Consider the following 17,230-nt stretch of genomic DNA (forward strand, 5'->3'; position numbering starts at 1 on the left):
AGGGGAGTGCAGGTGGGGGGAGGGCATTGGTGGGGGGAAAAGGAGGGAGTCCAGCACTGGGACGGCAGGGCAGTGCGGGGGGAACCCAGGGTTGGGGTGGGGGGCAGCCAAAAATTTTTTTGCTTGGGGTGGCAAAAAGCCTAAAGCCGGCCCTGGCTGTATGTTAGGTAAAAGAGACATGAATGTTCTTTCCCCTTAATATATAAATGGAACAGAACTTAAGTTTTTAATATATTTGTTTTTAAATTGCACAGCTATTTCTTTGCACTGGTTTTGTTTGAACAAAATTCTATTTGGAAAATAATTCATCTATTAGTTCACAACATACACTGCAGAGTGCCCAGCAGTTCAGAAAGCACCCGCCTACTTGTTACCGTACAGTGTGACACAACTCACAGGATCAGTGACAAACAGTGTAATAATCATAAATGTACAGCAAGCACCTCAAAATTAATAGGTTTATTGACAGTGTCATATTCATAGATGTACATCAAGCACTACACTACACTCCCTGAAAGCAGTGATCTCTGCAGCCTCCTTTCCCACATTCTACCCAGACCTCCCTGTCAGCAATCATCCTCCCTCTGCACAGGTTCCTATCCACAAAGAAAATTTCAGAGAAACTACTCCTGATGTCTGAGTAGATTCCCAGCAATTTGAAAATTTATTGCCTGGATTATTTCACCACCTCCTTATCCCCAAAGTGCATTATACCAACTCTCTAACTCTAAACTTTTTTGTTTGGTTGGGTTTTTTTTGGGCAGGTAGAAAGTCTCACAGCAGCTCGTAGTGCTTTCCGAGCAGGCACAGAACCTTCAGATGCTATCCGTGTGGTGAATGCTGTATTGACACAAATAGATCAAATTAAAAGGTAACGTTCATAGTAGCCATATTGGCACAGCAAAACACCATTAGGAATTACCAAGTTGGGGTCTAATTTCAAAAATATTGAACATACATAGATAAATGATTACAGATTCCAATATCTGGCTTTATGCAATTCTCATTTAGAACCTTAATCCACAAATCTTAGACTGGTTAAATTGTGCTGAATTTTAAACTAGCCATCCCTACTGAGAAGAGTTGTTGTGATGGACATACCTAAGTGAGTCATGAGAGTTAACTGTCTACCCACACTTTAAAGTTAAGAGAAATAACTTCTGTTTGATGGTGGTGACAACTGCTGCTTTAACTGAGGAAAAGTGCTTTTTTTCTTGCTCTGAGACTTAGTCATTGGGTCATATTTTTGGATCCATAGCCATTTCTGGTTGTAGATCTAAAAAACAGCTATAGCCAAGAATGTTTTTTCAATATTTCTTTGGCAAGACAAAGAGATGTTGACCTTTCTGATTGATGTAGACTTTGCCCCTTTTATCCTTGCCTTGGCAGCTATAGCTTGGTTTATTGCAATGCAGTCTCTTTGAGATTGCTTTTGAGACCACTCGCAGGTGAGGGGAGAGAAGCATTTTATGTTATGTTAAAAAAGCTTTTCTAATAAGAGGAAGTTGGTATATATAAAAAATTGAAAAGCTCAGTTTGGACATCACTACATGATAATCATCATGTTAAAGATATTTTCTAGCATTCTACTAGGAAGAAATACCAGTTCCAGCTGTGATACAGGCAAGGGTGCAGCACCATGTATCTTGTAAAATTAACTCTACATGAATCAGCATTTTGTTAAACTGCAGTTTCTGAGAAGGTCCTTCACACTTGACTTATCACTAGGCTGAACACTAAAAACTTCATGGTGGCTGTGAGGTTAAAATTGGGATCCATTGACTTGGAAAATAAAACAAGTCCCTAGCACTTAAGCAAAAAAGCGATCTCCATTAGTTGTTGGCAGCATATGGTTAATGAATCTGATACACAGCTAGTAGTTCTAAATTTATTCATGGCACAGCATAGGACACAGTTCCAATAGCCAGCTCTTTATAATATCACTTAGAAGATAATGGTCAGAGCCCCAGCTATTGCAATGAAGCACTGAAATTACTTAGGCTATAATCCACTGTTTGTCCCACTTTTCTAGGGAGTCAAACATTTGAGATGTCATGTAGGAAAGAGAAAAAATGTTTTGTGGGTTTTAATGGAGCTGAGGAACCAAAAACTAAAAGTATCCCGATGAAGAGCATTGTAAAGAGGGATCATGGCATACCTTAAAAGTGCTTAATGGAGGGATATGGAAATTGTGTAAATAAACCCACTGTAGAATGAGACCTATTTTTGATTAAAAGTAGTACTGACTATTGTAGGTGGCATAAATAGGTTGTTTGAGGAGCAGATGCGTATGCACGGAACAGTCATATGATTGATGAATGGGTGAAGAATAATGATCCTGCTGATATTCAGTATCACAGGCTTAGCAGAGACCAAAGACAGATGTTTTCATTATGTTCTTTCTCTTAAAAAGATGGTAAAGTAAGTTTGGTCTCAGAGAATAAATACAGTTTTCCATAAACAGGCAACAAATTTGCATTGAAATTGATGTATTATCTGTCCTTCTCTTTGTCCTCTGAAGTACAAAGAAGTAGCACAATGGACTATGGGACACAACTTATGGGGCAATTTGTCATGAAAAAAGCTCTTTTCATTCTCGACAAGATCTGTTAATAATTGATTCCCCTTTCAAGATATAAACAATTGAACATTTGTGTAAAAGCTTCAGTAGAGATGAACAGATAATAAAAGCTCCTCATAGCTACTCCCCACTTATTTATTGAGCAGAAATATATTTCTTCATTGCTAGAGGAATCACTTTTGACACCATTTCAGCACTAACAGATTCCATCATTTCTGAGAGTATCAGGGTCAAGGAGCCAATACATCAAGAAACTGTGATTGCAAGGACAAGGTGGTGTCTCCTAATAGGGAAGCAGCAGTATGAATACCAATATGTCTTACCTGGTTGGTTGGAGACATCCACATCAGATTAACTGGTTTTCAATCTTCTGCAGAGGAAAAAGTAAGTGGGTTAATTTGCTAATATTCTGAGGGTTATCCCAGTCTCTTGGGATTTTTTTAAGACTAATCCCCAAAGTTATTCTCTGCTCAGCATCTACCTTCTCAGCTGCCAACCTCTGAGTCAGAACATTGGGCACTGATATTGGAACCCAGTAGCATTCTAAAGTTGTCTATAAGGGGTCTCTACATATCCATTTGAGCCACTTCTGTTATACTCTGCGGAGTAGACAACTCCCACCTTCCACTGACCTAAGGAGCATGGGATAGATGCTGGTTATCTATCCTACATAACTGAGCACAGACCTACCACTATCTGATAATGCTACGGAGACAGATGGTGTGGACAGAGAACTGGACTAGGACTCCTACTGGCCTGCTGGGTGACCTTAGGCAAGTTACTTCACCATTCTGTGCTTCAGTTTCCCCATCAGTAAAATGAAGATAAGGATAGTAATTGACCTCCTTCGTAAATCAGTTTTAAATCTACTGAAGAAAAGTGCTAGGTAAGAGCTCGTCGCTTTTACTTTAAACATGATCCTGTACCTACTGAAGTCAATAGAAGGATTTCTGTGATTTTGAGTTAGATTGGACCCTTTATTCTTAAGAATTCTTTACATGGTAAAACTTCTGATGGTAGAGGAAAGCTGTGCAAGATTTTTGCTATTTAAAAGGCTATTGCATAAACTGATAGATCCAAATTATGATGTGTTTGATTTCCACAGCAGTGGAAACGAATACAGGCAGCTGCAATACCAGCTTTGGCACAATGCACTGGAAATGACACCTAACCTAGTTTGGGCATGGTGACGTCCAGGAGAGAGAGAGAGGGTAGTTCAGTAACCAGCTTTCTGATTTTTTTTTATTTCAGAATTTGCTGTCAATTTTGATAATTGTCATAGTTTAATGAATTTTTGATGAAACTGTATCAGTAAACATCACATACACAAAACCCAGATCACTGCTAACTCTTAGCCAGTGTTCCTGAGGAGTGGATGATTCAGGGGCTTTGTAATGTTATGCTATACAGAACCCCAGTCAAGTCTGTAAAGTTTAGAGTAGGTCAAATTTTTCACGAGGAGTATTTTTTCTCCCTGAATTTAGCCCTTTCTTTACTCGTCCCCTTTCTATTTGTAAAGCAGTCATGATTTCTGCTAATGTGATCAGTATTTGTAAGTATATGTTGAATAATTTGGATGGATAACTTTCAGCCCAGGGCTGACTGTTAGACTATTCAGAGTGAGTGACTGGTTACATGGTATCATTCTTGCGTCTGAACAGATGGTTGAAACTTTTAAAACTGGAAAGTAACAGATATCAAATGGCACATACTCAAGGTCGTGAATAAAAACCCTTGTTTGCATGTGAATCTGGTTATTTCTGAGGCAGAGGTTCAAGTACTTTCTGATGGCCTATGGAGACCATGCTGCTGGCTCTTTGTTTCCAGCTGCTAAACTGCATTAAAATTGAGCTAAAGATTTGTTAAATTCTTTCCCATTATTACTTTTCCATGTCAGTGTTTGCTGTAGCTGCCTCAGGGATGTTATTTGATAGTTTGTATGACTTACTTTCCTCTCTATTAATGTATGAGATTTACTGAAACATTTGGGAACCTATGTTCACCAATTCCATTTCACCACCTTTGGCTCAAAGCCAGCCCTAGATTGGAGGAAGAATTTAAAAAAATATATTTTTAGTTAATTTTTTTAAGAATGCTCAAAGCATAAGGTTTTGACTGTTGTTACAACTGTAAGACTACAGTATTATTATAATGAAATGCCTTCAGAGACCTCTTTAAAGGGCATTAAAAATGGGTAATAAGTGGCAATCTTTCTGGTTCAATTACCACCAGTTGTTACACACAAAGCTTTTTAAAAAAATAAATTCCTGTAGTGCCTAATAACATGTAGGACAGGATTATTTTCAATAGAACCAGATAGTAAAAACTATTGCACATTAATTGCAGTAATTGTACCAGGAAACTGGCAATAATTCCCTTACTTGGAGTAAAGGGCAAATTATTTTTAATAGTAAACACATAATATTGCAGTAAAGTAAAAAAAGGAGGAACATTAATTTCCTGAAGTTTATGAACTAATAATTCTCTGGCCCTGTGTTTTGTTGGTCTTGGGTACATTACACGGTGACAGTGGTGGGTTTCCTCCTCCTCCCCCATGTCCCCTATAGATTTATACAGTATGTCATTAGCAGGGAATAGGCTTTGGATAGGTTCACCATAATAAAATCATGGGAGCAGGGAGCATTATAGTGGGGTTTTTATTTTAAGTGATTTATCTTGCTTCCTCCCCAACCCTCATCAACAACTAAAAATGAACAGCATAATCCTGCTCTATTAAAAATAATTGCATAGATGATCTCACTTCATTATTTATTTTACCATGGAGAAATAATGTTTCCCCTCCAATCTGTCTTTTACATAATGATTGAGATATGGAATGAGCTTTTATGGAGGATGTACATCATTCAGAGGTATTTTTTATCAGGCAACTTAATTAGGTGCATCCCCCCACAATTACTTTCTTAAAAATATGTATTTTGGCCTCTCCCTACTGTGCTCCTTTAGAATGATTCTGGTGCAGGTTCGTTAAGAATTTGTGTTTTGGGAAGAGCATTTGAGTGTGCTCTTCAACCATCAAAGGACCACCTTGTATTTAAAAGTCTTCTTTTGATACGATGAGCTGTTCAGTTTGGAATTAGTTACCGCTCTGGATTTTTCATGGGCAGGCATTGAATTGTAGTGACCATTTACCCCTGAGTGCCTACCTCTGCATTGGGCTGTGATGTCCTCATTAGCTGAGATTTCATAATGATCCATGTTTCTGGTTTTAGCCATTTTATGTGTATAAAATATCTGTTGATGTAGTTACAATTAAAAAAAAAAAGTACAAAACTGTACCAATCACACCAGGATGTTACTGGAGCTTGACTAGTGTATCTGGGAGTGAGTCAAAATCTTGATCCTGTAACCTCACATATCAAAAAATAAAATGATTTCATTCTTTATTTGGATTTAAACACAATAATATAAAAAGCTCTAATCTGGGCCAAAGGTGTACTTACCATTGGTTAAAATTTACAATATAAGAATCACTACAAAATCAGTTGTGACTGAATGCACCCCTGTATTCACACCCTACTCACTGTTGTAATTTTTGTACAACATATGTCATGTGAGGTATCATTGAAGACTAATAACTCACTGACCAATAATATCATGCTGAAATGTGTGGTGCAAGATCATGTGTAAAGTTATGAAATTCCCTCCTGTATGATGATGATGATAACACATGTTCAAACTCACCGTCCTGATTAGAACTGGTCAAGCAGCCTAGTCTTAAACAATGAGATGTATGTTTACGGCAATTTGCATATAATCTGTAAACAGAATCCTCAGATAGGAAGAGGTGGAAGAAAGAAGACAAAAAAAATCTGCATTTCAGCATACATCAGTGAAAAGAAACAACATGAAGCCTCCTTCTGCCAGCAGTGTTCATGTTTCCTTGCTGGCAGCTGCAAAGAACTTTCGCTAGGGGTCAGGCTCAGGAAAATGCATTTCAAAGAGTGACTGAACTATAAAAACAAGGGCCAAAACCACTCCAAGTTCTGTCTCCCTACCCACCTCTCATTTCACCTAAGATGACAAGAGAAACAACCACTGGACTTTGGGAACAGATCTGGCCTGAGACTTTGGTCAGCAATGTTACTGGAAACATGTGGGAATGGACTTCACTTTGAACCAAGTCTGGTTTGGTAAGTTTAGAAAGTGTTTTATCTTTATTTCTCTTGTAACCATTTCTGACTTTAATGCCTCATTTCTTGTAAACATTTAAAATCTATCTCTTTGTCGGTAAATAATCTTCTTATTCTTTAACCAAAACTAATCTAGTGTTGTGAACCCTGCGGGCAGTTCCATTTAAAGTAGAAAATTGTTATATATTGACCCCTTAGAGGAGCAACAGACCCAATATATCTGCACTGTCCAGGAGAGGGATGGACAGTGAAGAATGCATGTTTTTGGGAGACAATCTGGGACTGGGAGTATGTTGGGGTCACCCTGCATGTGCTAATTAAGGCTGGTGGAAGCCAGAGTGTTAATAGTGTTCTGAGGTTAGAGCTGCTTGACCAGTGGTGTAGCTATACGCAGACAGTCAGCGTGTGACCTGCATGTTGGCAATCTGTTTGTGATTGACACAAGTTGGACACTACAACAGCAAAGCACGGTGAAGCACCCAAGGTCACAGCGAAGGACTGACGCAGCCCCTCATAAATCTGGATTGCACCCCAGAATGTTATAAAAACACAGCAGTATATTTCTTCCCCCTTACATCCGAGAGAAATGCTCTAAGCTCTCTTATATCCTAGCTGGAGCTAAGAAGATCCACTTGCCAGTATAAATCAGCGGTAACTAATCTGCATCTTCATGCACGCTTCTAGCACCTAAGATTGGAATGACTCAAAGAGGAGCCTCACATGTCTAAGCTGGGCCCTTAAACTGCTACCCTGTTATATATGCATCTCATTAAAACAGGAGAGAGTTTTAAGACTCATTTGGGGATATAGCAGATTTCTCACTTCCTGATCTTCCTCCTATGGATATGCAAATGAGGCTAATTCATAAAGCACCTTCAATAATAAAGCATTAAGCACCTTCAATGGTCCATTATAGGCTACTATGCCATACATTGGGTTCCCCTAACTACATTAAATGCTATATTCTATATAAACAAAGCAAGGCTTATGTAAATTGCAACGAACTGGATTAGCTGTTTGTTTTTTTTAAATAACTGCCATATAGAAATTGCTGAACATCGAAGTATGAAGCTTGACATAGAAATTCCAACTCTAGATGTGCTGTCACAAATTAACTTTTGAATTGTGATCAGTATATATGAGCTTACATGTGTTTGTGTGTATATGTATACTATCTGTTTATATTTGTGTCCATACATATATATTTATGGATGTATATGCATGTGTGGATGTATCTATATAAATAAAATAAAAGCCTTTCACTATGTATGTATCTACAGGATTGGCATTGTCCTCATGTGGGATAAACATGGCAGATTTTGTCACTGACATAAAGGACAGATAATTAGGGTTCAAGATTTTGACTCTCTCAAACCTAAACATATTTTTTGTGCCTACTAGCAGGCTATGTTTATGCAGTAGTGAAAATGCTTTGCTTTATATTGTGTGTAGAATGTATTTATATAACCTTTCTGAAAGTACACTTCCCAAATGAGATTCTTCAGGCAGACTCAGGATACTTGGTGAATGTATGTAGACTCTTTAATATCAGGATTTAGGATAACATCTGTGTTTGAAAATTGAAATATATAATGTTTAACTGAATCATATCTTTTATATGCTTTTGTCTTCTGACATGTTTAAACTTTTGATTACTTATAAAGTCCAGACATAACACCAAATTAGTATTCAGAAAGAATATTTGCATCTTCATGCATTATTTTATCACGCTAAGTATGCATTACACTTTGATTAAGACTTTGCAGCTCCTGGAGTAAAATCATTAAACCTTCATAAGTGCCTATTGCCTTTTCTCCTCCTCAAGTATGTACTGACACAATTTACACACTTATCTTACTGAACTCTTGATCCTCTTCACACTCTCTCATATGCTTACATCAGGTAGGAAAATGTAATGTTAAAGCACTCTGTAAATGCTCATATAGAACTATCTGAAACAAATGACATTTTAAAAAAAAAGTTGTGCCAAAGTCATGTCTTGATTCTTGTCTTTATTTTTGTATATACATACATAATTTTGCGATAAGACCTCGACAGGCTGAAGTTCCTTTGAGGCTAAGAAAAGATCGATACTTAATTAAAATGTGGCTATACTTTGGAAAGTAACCATGTAAAATGGCATTGTGGGAAGTCTGTATTTGCCTATCAGTGATTTCCTTATAAAATGTGGCCATTTTCCAAACCTGGAGTATCTTGTTTTTTTAAGGATCAGACCATAAGCTCTCCCAGGAATCTGAAAGTCAGGCTGGGTTCTTTTTCCCCCAGACATCATCATTGCCGGTAACCTCCACCTAAAGGATGGGGAAAAGTAGTGATCTCTTGATTTCCACTCTCAATCCTAGAATCTCCTATTTTATCCTGTCACAGAATAACACTCAAAACAACAAGTATCACACTGGAAAATGTTTGACTAGACATCAAAATACTGATATTTCTCTAAAAATTGTAGCATTGCAATTCATTGACTGTATAGTTTTTACAGTGGTCACTCACTATCAATTACCTCCCAACATTACTTGGGTTCACACAATATTTCCCTGCACTTAAGAGAGGTGATCACTCCAAATGACAAATCATCATTCCATGAATCACAGACTGAAAGAAAATAACTTGTGATTAAAAGGGCTGATCAGCTGGACTCTCTGTGAAGTCAGCTCTTTTGGACTCTCCTGCAGAGGTTCTCTTTGGAAGACTTATGTGAGCTCCTGCAGCTCAGCTGACAGCCAACAGAAGAGATAGCCATGTGGATGGCTTATGCTGCAGCTGCAAGCGAAGCAGTGTGGGCCGGGATGGGGATCGTAGGGTGTGGCAACAACCTCTCACTTGCTGATAGTTGCTGCTTTATCATTGGAGGTTGGATCAGCAAGGATGTGGCAAAGCTAGAGGTTTCCTCGTGCAATAAACTGTGTGGAGGATGCAGGTCTTGCCTAAGCCTTGGAAGTGTATGGGCCTGTCAGGGCCTTGAGTCTAGAATCATAGGATTGGAAGGGACCTTGAGAGGTTATCTAGTCCAGATCCCTGCACTCATGCTAGGACTAAGTATTATCTAGACCATCCCTGACAGGTGTTTGTCTAATCTGCTCTTAAAAATCTCCACTGATGGAGATTCCACAGCCTCCTTAGGCAATTTATTCCAGTGCTTAACCACCCTGTCAGGCTGTTTAGGATTTGGACAATTAGGTTGCTCTGAATTTGAACAACTAAAGGGAGAGAGGCTGGTGACAGCTCAAGGTGATAGTTGCCTCCCCTTCACCTTTCACTCTCGCCAGGACAGTTACCATGTTTGTTTTAAGTTATAGTTAAATTGAGGCCTCATAGACCAAATCTAATTTTACTTGTAATAAGGGAACCTCAGGTGTATGGCACAGAGAAAGGCGAACTCTCAGATAATCAGGCCCTAAACTATTTAGCAAGGTGTATTACGTTAGTGGTTGTAGCCTGCCGAGGATTTTGTTAGTGCACCTGTAAAATACCACCAAAGGCTTGGAATTATCTCATGCTATGCTCCTGTGTTGTTTCTGGGAATATTGCATATCAAGCAATATCATGCTGGCAGTCCTGGAACCTAAGCAACTCAGTGGGTGGGCACAATAGGCCAGATGGCTTTTTCCTGTTCCTATAGTTTATGCTCTTGTATTCTGACTCCAACCTGGAGAAGTAAGAGGCAGAGACCAAAAGAAACAGATGTAAACTATTATCTTCAATGTCTGCAGCTATCTAAAAGCTAAAATATTATTGAGAATGCTTTGCTAAATAATACTAGCCTTTCCCATAGTCTGTTTCAAATGTGAGCATTACTCTTAAATATAAACACTATAATTTATGGGCCAGTCTCTTTTTTTTTTTAATTTTTTTTTAATCTTCATTTAAAATATTAAGGCTTGTTCCTGTTCCTGTTCCTGTTCCAATTTAAGTCAATGGCAAATCCCCTGTTACTTTAGTGGGCTCATATGTTAGTCCAACATTCTTAAACAAAACCCTTCTATGCACATATTCCCGAAGTAGAATGTAAAGTATGTAGAACACTGTTCAGTACAGTGTGTTGGTGTTCCTGTGTTTATTATATTTACAGGGAACTAAGGGGAGATGAGGGAAGGGACTGTCAACCTAAAGCTCCAGAAGGAATGTGCCTCTGTTCTACTAACACTCCGCATATAATGTTTAAACAAACTTCATGCAAAGCAAGAACAGAAATTGGGTTTAGGCTCTTTTTTCTTTTTCTTTTTTTTTTTTGGCTTGGTCTTGTGCATTAGGTCTTGTGTAGGCTGAGTGGACAATTTAGTGGAAAAATAGCACCACAAGAAGTAAAAGCTGAGCAACTGAGACTAGACTAGATTGTCAAACCATTTTGAGTTTTGCTCCTTTTTCAATTTCTATTTAAATTCAGTGACTAATATTTTATATACAGGAATATTCATTAATCTGTACTCTCAGATCTTTAATTATGATTTATTGCCTGCAATACACATCCCTGAGACCTCCTAGATATTTTCCAGGGAAGGCCAAGCTTGGCATTCCAGATATTTCTCTTTATAACCCTTGAAAAACAAACAGTCAAAACTTCTCAGGGCTTCTTTCTACATCATTATAAAATAGCCCATATACATTCAGAAAGACAAGGTAAGTGAGCTAATATTTTTTATTGAACCAACTTCTGTCTGTGAGAGAGACAAGCTTTCGAGCCACACAGAGCTCTTCTTCAGGTCTGGGAAAGGTACGCTGAGCATCACAGCTAAATGAAAGATGGAACAGATTGTTTACTACTTATGCTAAACAATCTGTTCCATCTTTTATTAGCTGTGATGCCCAGCATATCTTTCCCAGACCTGAAGAAGAGCTTTGTGTGGTTTGAAAGCTTGTCTCTTTTACCAGTGGAAGTCGGTCCAATAAAAGATATTACCTCACCCACCTTGTCTCTTTAATACCCTGAGACCGACATGGCAACAACTACACTGCATCCATACACATTCAGGACAAGCAGACTGTTCCCATCAATAAGAGAATGTCCAGCCACTGATTATGTTGCTGACATTGGCTAAAAATCTAGAATGAGCTGGATTGTGTAACAATATCTTCATCTGTGCCTCCGAAATGCAAAGTGAAATGCATGCTCTAACACTGAATCATTGTTTTAAGATTATTTCAGGATTTTCTCTGTGCAGCTTTGGGAAACAGTGTTGTGTTGCTAATGCAGATTCATTTGCTGGTATTTCACATATAATGCACAGTTTGACAAACTTGAACTAAGCTGTCTTTAAAATATTTGTTCTCAGTATACAAATCCTTCTTGTAGTTTCCCAAAATAACTGCATAGCATGTAAATATTTGACTTGTAATATACACTTGAGCAGGAAGGAATTGAATTTCTATCACATTCTGCCTCTGAACTTAGCCTAGACTCCACATAGCTCTAAAAATGTTACCATCATCTTTCATATGAAAATTATTGTCTGAAATGTTCTATGGGCTTAGGATTCCCTTCAGTAACTTCTAGGTTATTGAAGGACAAATGTAAGAAAAACCAAAGAGTCAAGCGAACTTTAGCACTGGGCACAGAAAAACTTGAGCAGAAGTTCAAAGTTTCCACTACAGCAGATAAATTAAACTTGTTAGCTACACTGCGACTTTTTCCAGACTTTCCTCATTTGAACCACAAGGTTTTCCAGCACTGTCATTTATAACTTCAGTGTGTCTGCCAGAACACCAGCATGTTTACTTTAAAAGAAATGTCTGTGCTGTAGAATGCAGAAAAATATATTTTAAAATTAAACAAAAAGCCTGCTGCCATTTCAACTCTTTCTTTTATGTCTTCATTCCCAGGAAGTTTCTACACAAACAATAAAATTCTCTAGTATAACTCAGTTTGTACATATAATTAGATGATTTCTCTGATACAGTGGTTCTGATTCTGTACTGCTGCTTATTTTGCTAGTACTTTCCCTTTGCAGAGCAATGGTTGTATGAGGAGCTCAGTGTGCTTTACATTGCTAGGCTGGACTTGCTCTCATTTTACAAATAAGAAAACAAGACATGGAAGGATTAGGTGACATGCCCAAGGTCTCACAGCAAGTTCATTAGCAGAGTAGGCAAGACACCCTTGGACTCCTCATTCCCAGGACACTACTGTAACAGGAGAGACCACCATGCTGACACTACAGCGGATTTGAGCGTGTTATCTATAAACAAGAAATATGAGGAGGAAAGTTTAAAATATAAATTGATTGGAAATTATTGGGTTTGATTTCCTTATATAGGAGCGATATTGGAGAAGGGCAGTTATAATTTGTGGTTAGGGTTTTGAAGTGTCCCAAGGGGTGCACTAAATCAGCACATCTCTAGGTTACAACCTTTTGTAGCTACTTCTACCCCTCTTTGGGACTGCACTAGTCAGCAGTGGGTCACCTGTCAGAGGGGGTTTGTGCCACGCTGCACCACTGTTCCTCCCCTGCAGATGTCATTTCTGCAACTGGGAACGCATGTGTGAAGAACAAACAATATGGGACAGATGTATAGTCACAGTGTTTAATACATTACTAAAAAGGCACTCATAATATCATGATAAGAATGGGATAAGAACTTCTATAGAAAGAACAGAATAGTGAATCAGGGCTGTTATCTGTAGGCTGGTGATTTTTCTTTAGTAGTTTTATTATAATTCCTTTGATTTATTATACAAATAAGCAAAGTCAGCATTAAGGGCTTGACTGAATTTGCTTATGCTAGTGTAAAGCAGGAGTAAGTCAGCTGGTGTGAAATGGTGCAAGTTAGAATCAGGTCCTACACTTGTAGTACATGTGTGCTTTAAGTATGATTCTTAATGTCTCAGGAAGAGGTGCAACACAATAACTTGAATTAAAGACATGAAAGAGCTCAAGCTGAAATTTTACAAGGAACAGTCAGTGCCATTGGTCAATCAACATCAATAAAAATTGTCCAAAAATCTTATGGAGGACACACAGTGCAGAAGATGAGTTGCTAACAATTCTTCCAAACTCTGGAAAACAAAACAGAACTTAATGGTGACACCAGACTGCTTTCAACGATTAAGAATGTCCCAAAAGGGTTCCTCAGACAACTAGGATGAAATGTACCAGTGAAGTTTTGAAAGAATTACATTTAAAAAAGATGGAGATTCTGCCACATCCCAAGAAATTAATGCAAAATTAAAGCTGGCTGCACTAAACCTCAGGTTATTTTTCATCTTCAAAACCATGATGGAGAAGCCTCCCCCCCAGAATCAAACTCTGTGAGCTGCTGGATAACATCAGGATGTCTGCAGATGCTGCTAGCACGTAACCAGACTGTTTGTTTTTCTTTGCAAATAGGAAGGCTGGTCTTTTGGTGACTATATTTGGCTTCCAGAGAACATGGTGATGGTGAATAGTGTACATCCGCGCTCAAATGCAGCATATCCATGAAAATGTGGACTCGTTGCTAACTGGTAGGTAGTTAGGAAGCATTGCCAGTGGGAGAAGGAGCTATTCTTGTTTTCCCATCCTCTGTCTTCTGTTGTTTGGCTGAGGGGAACCTTTTCCCTGTGTTAGCAGAATCAACACTGTGCACTGTATTTTGTGTGATTAAAGCATTCAGAACTTAGTACTCTTTAGTACTGATTCTTTTCCGCATTTAGGATCAGGGAGGGATTTTTTTCCATGTGGTATATTTTATTGCTTTCTTTGGTTTGTTTCTGGGATTATCAGATAAGGACACATAATTGAAGTTTAGGTGTCTGAAGGTGGCATGTTGGATGCAGATAGGCTGATGGGAGCCCAGGTTAGAATGGTCTGCCCTGTTTGAAATTAGTTCATTTTCATGGTGTACAGTGGGATAGAAAGCCTAATATGTTTCAGAGGGGTGGCTGTGTTAGGCTGTATCATCAAAAACAACGAGGAGTCCTTGTGGCACCTTAGAGACTAATAAATTTATTTGGGCATAAGCTTTTGTGGGCTATAACCCACTTCATCAGATGCATAATATGCAAAGCCTAATATATTTACCTCATTGATAATTAATGTACCATGGATTTGTTAGACTGGAGTCCCTTGTGGTAACCTTGGTGATTGTGGCTTCCTTTCCCAGAAACCTGGACATGGGTTTGAGAATGTGGGTGGGGAGAACTGTGAAGGTGGGAGTAGCGGTCCTATCATGTATAGTATAGCCTTCCTCCCTCACGCACCCATGAAAAAATCTGCCCTTCCCTAACATTTGCATAGTTTGGAAACTGTAGCTGTTGGGGCTCTGTCTTGGTGTCCACAGTACAATCTGTATATGGGCCATTATATTTCTAGGAACACATACTACCCCTGCAAAGTAATACTGCAGTGAGTTATTTCACTAAACAAAACTGCAGCCTCAGCCTTTACTCTAGTTACTGCACCAGTGTGTTTTATCACCACATTATACTGAACAGCCTTCACGATGACAGAAAAATAACATTTATACTCTTACACCATATGCCAACAACCAAATGTGACAGAGATGTATCAGATGAAAAATAAATTCTCCTTAACCAATTACAGTTTGAGATGAGCTACGACAAGTGGTTGGCTTTATTGAGAGGGATAAGTAGAATATTCCATCAAATATTTGTGTTGGTTCAGGGTACTTCCCTAAAAAATGTATTTTTACTTTCTGCACTGAAAATTTCCTAGGACTTGATGCTCCTTTCAATGAAGGCAATAGGAATTTTGCCACTGAATTAATTGGGAGGAGGACTGGGACTTTTCTGCTTACCCCAATGCCACTTGTCTATCTACTCTCCTGTTGCTGTCGTATGATGGATCAGCATTGCTGTGTTCTAAGCCTGCTGCCAGGATGCACTACCTCTTGGAACTGCTGAATTGGGGCTAAAAAAATCACACTCATAATGGTAGTGGGAAGCAGCCATTATAACCAATATCATATGCATTTTTCCACTTGCAAACCCTCTGAATTGTTTTTCAGATTCTGGTCTATTTTCAAGAAGATTCTTGCAAATGGGCCATATCAATGCACTGATTGGAACTGCCTTCTGGTTCTGCTTTCCATTGGCTTTCACCAGGAGAACTTTCTCCAAATATGAATTCCATCTGGCTTTTGGAGTGAATGATGATAAGATGGAGCATCAATAAGTGCATTTGCAATTTATGGATATAGTTTCCAATCATCTTAATTTAGACAGCCTTTCTAATGTACAAGAACATTTTAAGCTATTCTATTAGAATTAGACCAATTAAGTCAAATGTTGAGCCCCCGCTACTAGTGTTTAAACATTAATAGCCAGTTTCAGCCAAGTTAAATTAAAAGATGCTGAGAATGGCGGCAGATATTGTACTATTTGAAAGAAAAAAGAAAGCTGTGGTAGCAAAGAAGAAAGACTGTCTAAAGTTGGTGTCAGATGCTGATCAGCATGACACATGACACTGATGTTTTTGAAACTTGCAATGAGACACAAGGGGCAACTGAATGAAAATTAAAGAAAACTTCTGAGGTGCAGCACAAGAAGATAAAAGGAGGGAAATATGAGTTTGGTCCTAGATCAGAATTTTACAGATCAGTCCCCAAATGGTTTCCACTTCCCACTTTGAAAAATTTTTAAGCAGTAATTTTTTTGGGAGGAGGGGAGGGGATGAGAGCAAGGAGAAGAGAAACTATTGCTTTTACAATAAATTGCAAATAATGGTTCTGTACTGCTTTCATCCCGAGCAAAAGAAAACGCATCTCTTCGTTCAGCACTCTTAGTTCTCAAATTATTTAATTCTTAACCACCAAGAAGTGCTCTGCAGATCACTGATGGTTGACAGATGGTGGCTTGGGAAACACTAAACTAGGCAATACAAAATGCTGAATAACAATAGTACACCTAAGAGCTAAAAAGTGGGTGGGCGGGGTAGAGAAAAATATACACTATAAAAGAAGCATACAAAGACTTCTACTCAGGCCCTAGTCACAGGCAGAGGAGTTAAAAGAAGCTTTGTAAGTTCTGCGTTGAGCACATGAGGCCCGTGGGACAATGAACGTAGACTGAAACCCCCGCCCCCAAGGGGTTTATCCTACGAGCCTGAATTCAGCTACATTAGCAGGAGTTCCAGCAATAATAATGCAATAAAACTGAGGGAAGGTTCAGAAAAACTGACCTGAGGGAAAGTTAAAACAAACTGGGCATATTTAGGCCATGTCTATACTGTCCTGTTGTTTGGATTACGGTGGCATGAATAGTAGTGCACAGCAAAGTGCATCCCCTGCGTGGATAACATGGGTGTGAACTAAAAGGGTTCCTAGTTCAATATAATCCTGTTTGAAGAAGACTATGTTAAATGTGAACTAGGAACCTTTTAATTTGTGGTGTCCAAATGGGGGAGTTACTATGCAGCATTTTGGTGTGCACTGCTATTCATACCTCCAAAGTTTGAACTGCAGGAAAGTGTAGACAAGCCCTTAGTCCTGAGAAAAGAAAACTAAGGAGCAGGGGCCGGGGGAACTTATGTCTTCAAATATG

Source organism: Chelonoidis abingdonii, chromosome 8 (genome assembly GCF_003597395.2).
Source record: "Chelonoidis abingdonii isolate Lonesome George chromosome 8, CheloAbing_2.0, whole genome shotgun sequence".
In the NCBI taxonomy this organism is placed as follows: Eukaryota; Metazoa; Chordata; order Testudines; family Testudinidae; genus Chelonoidis; species Chelonoidis abingdonii.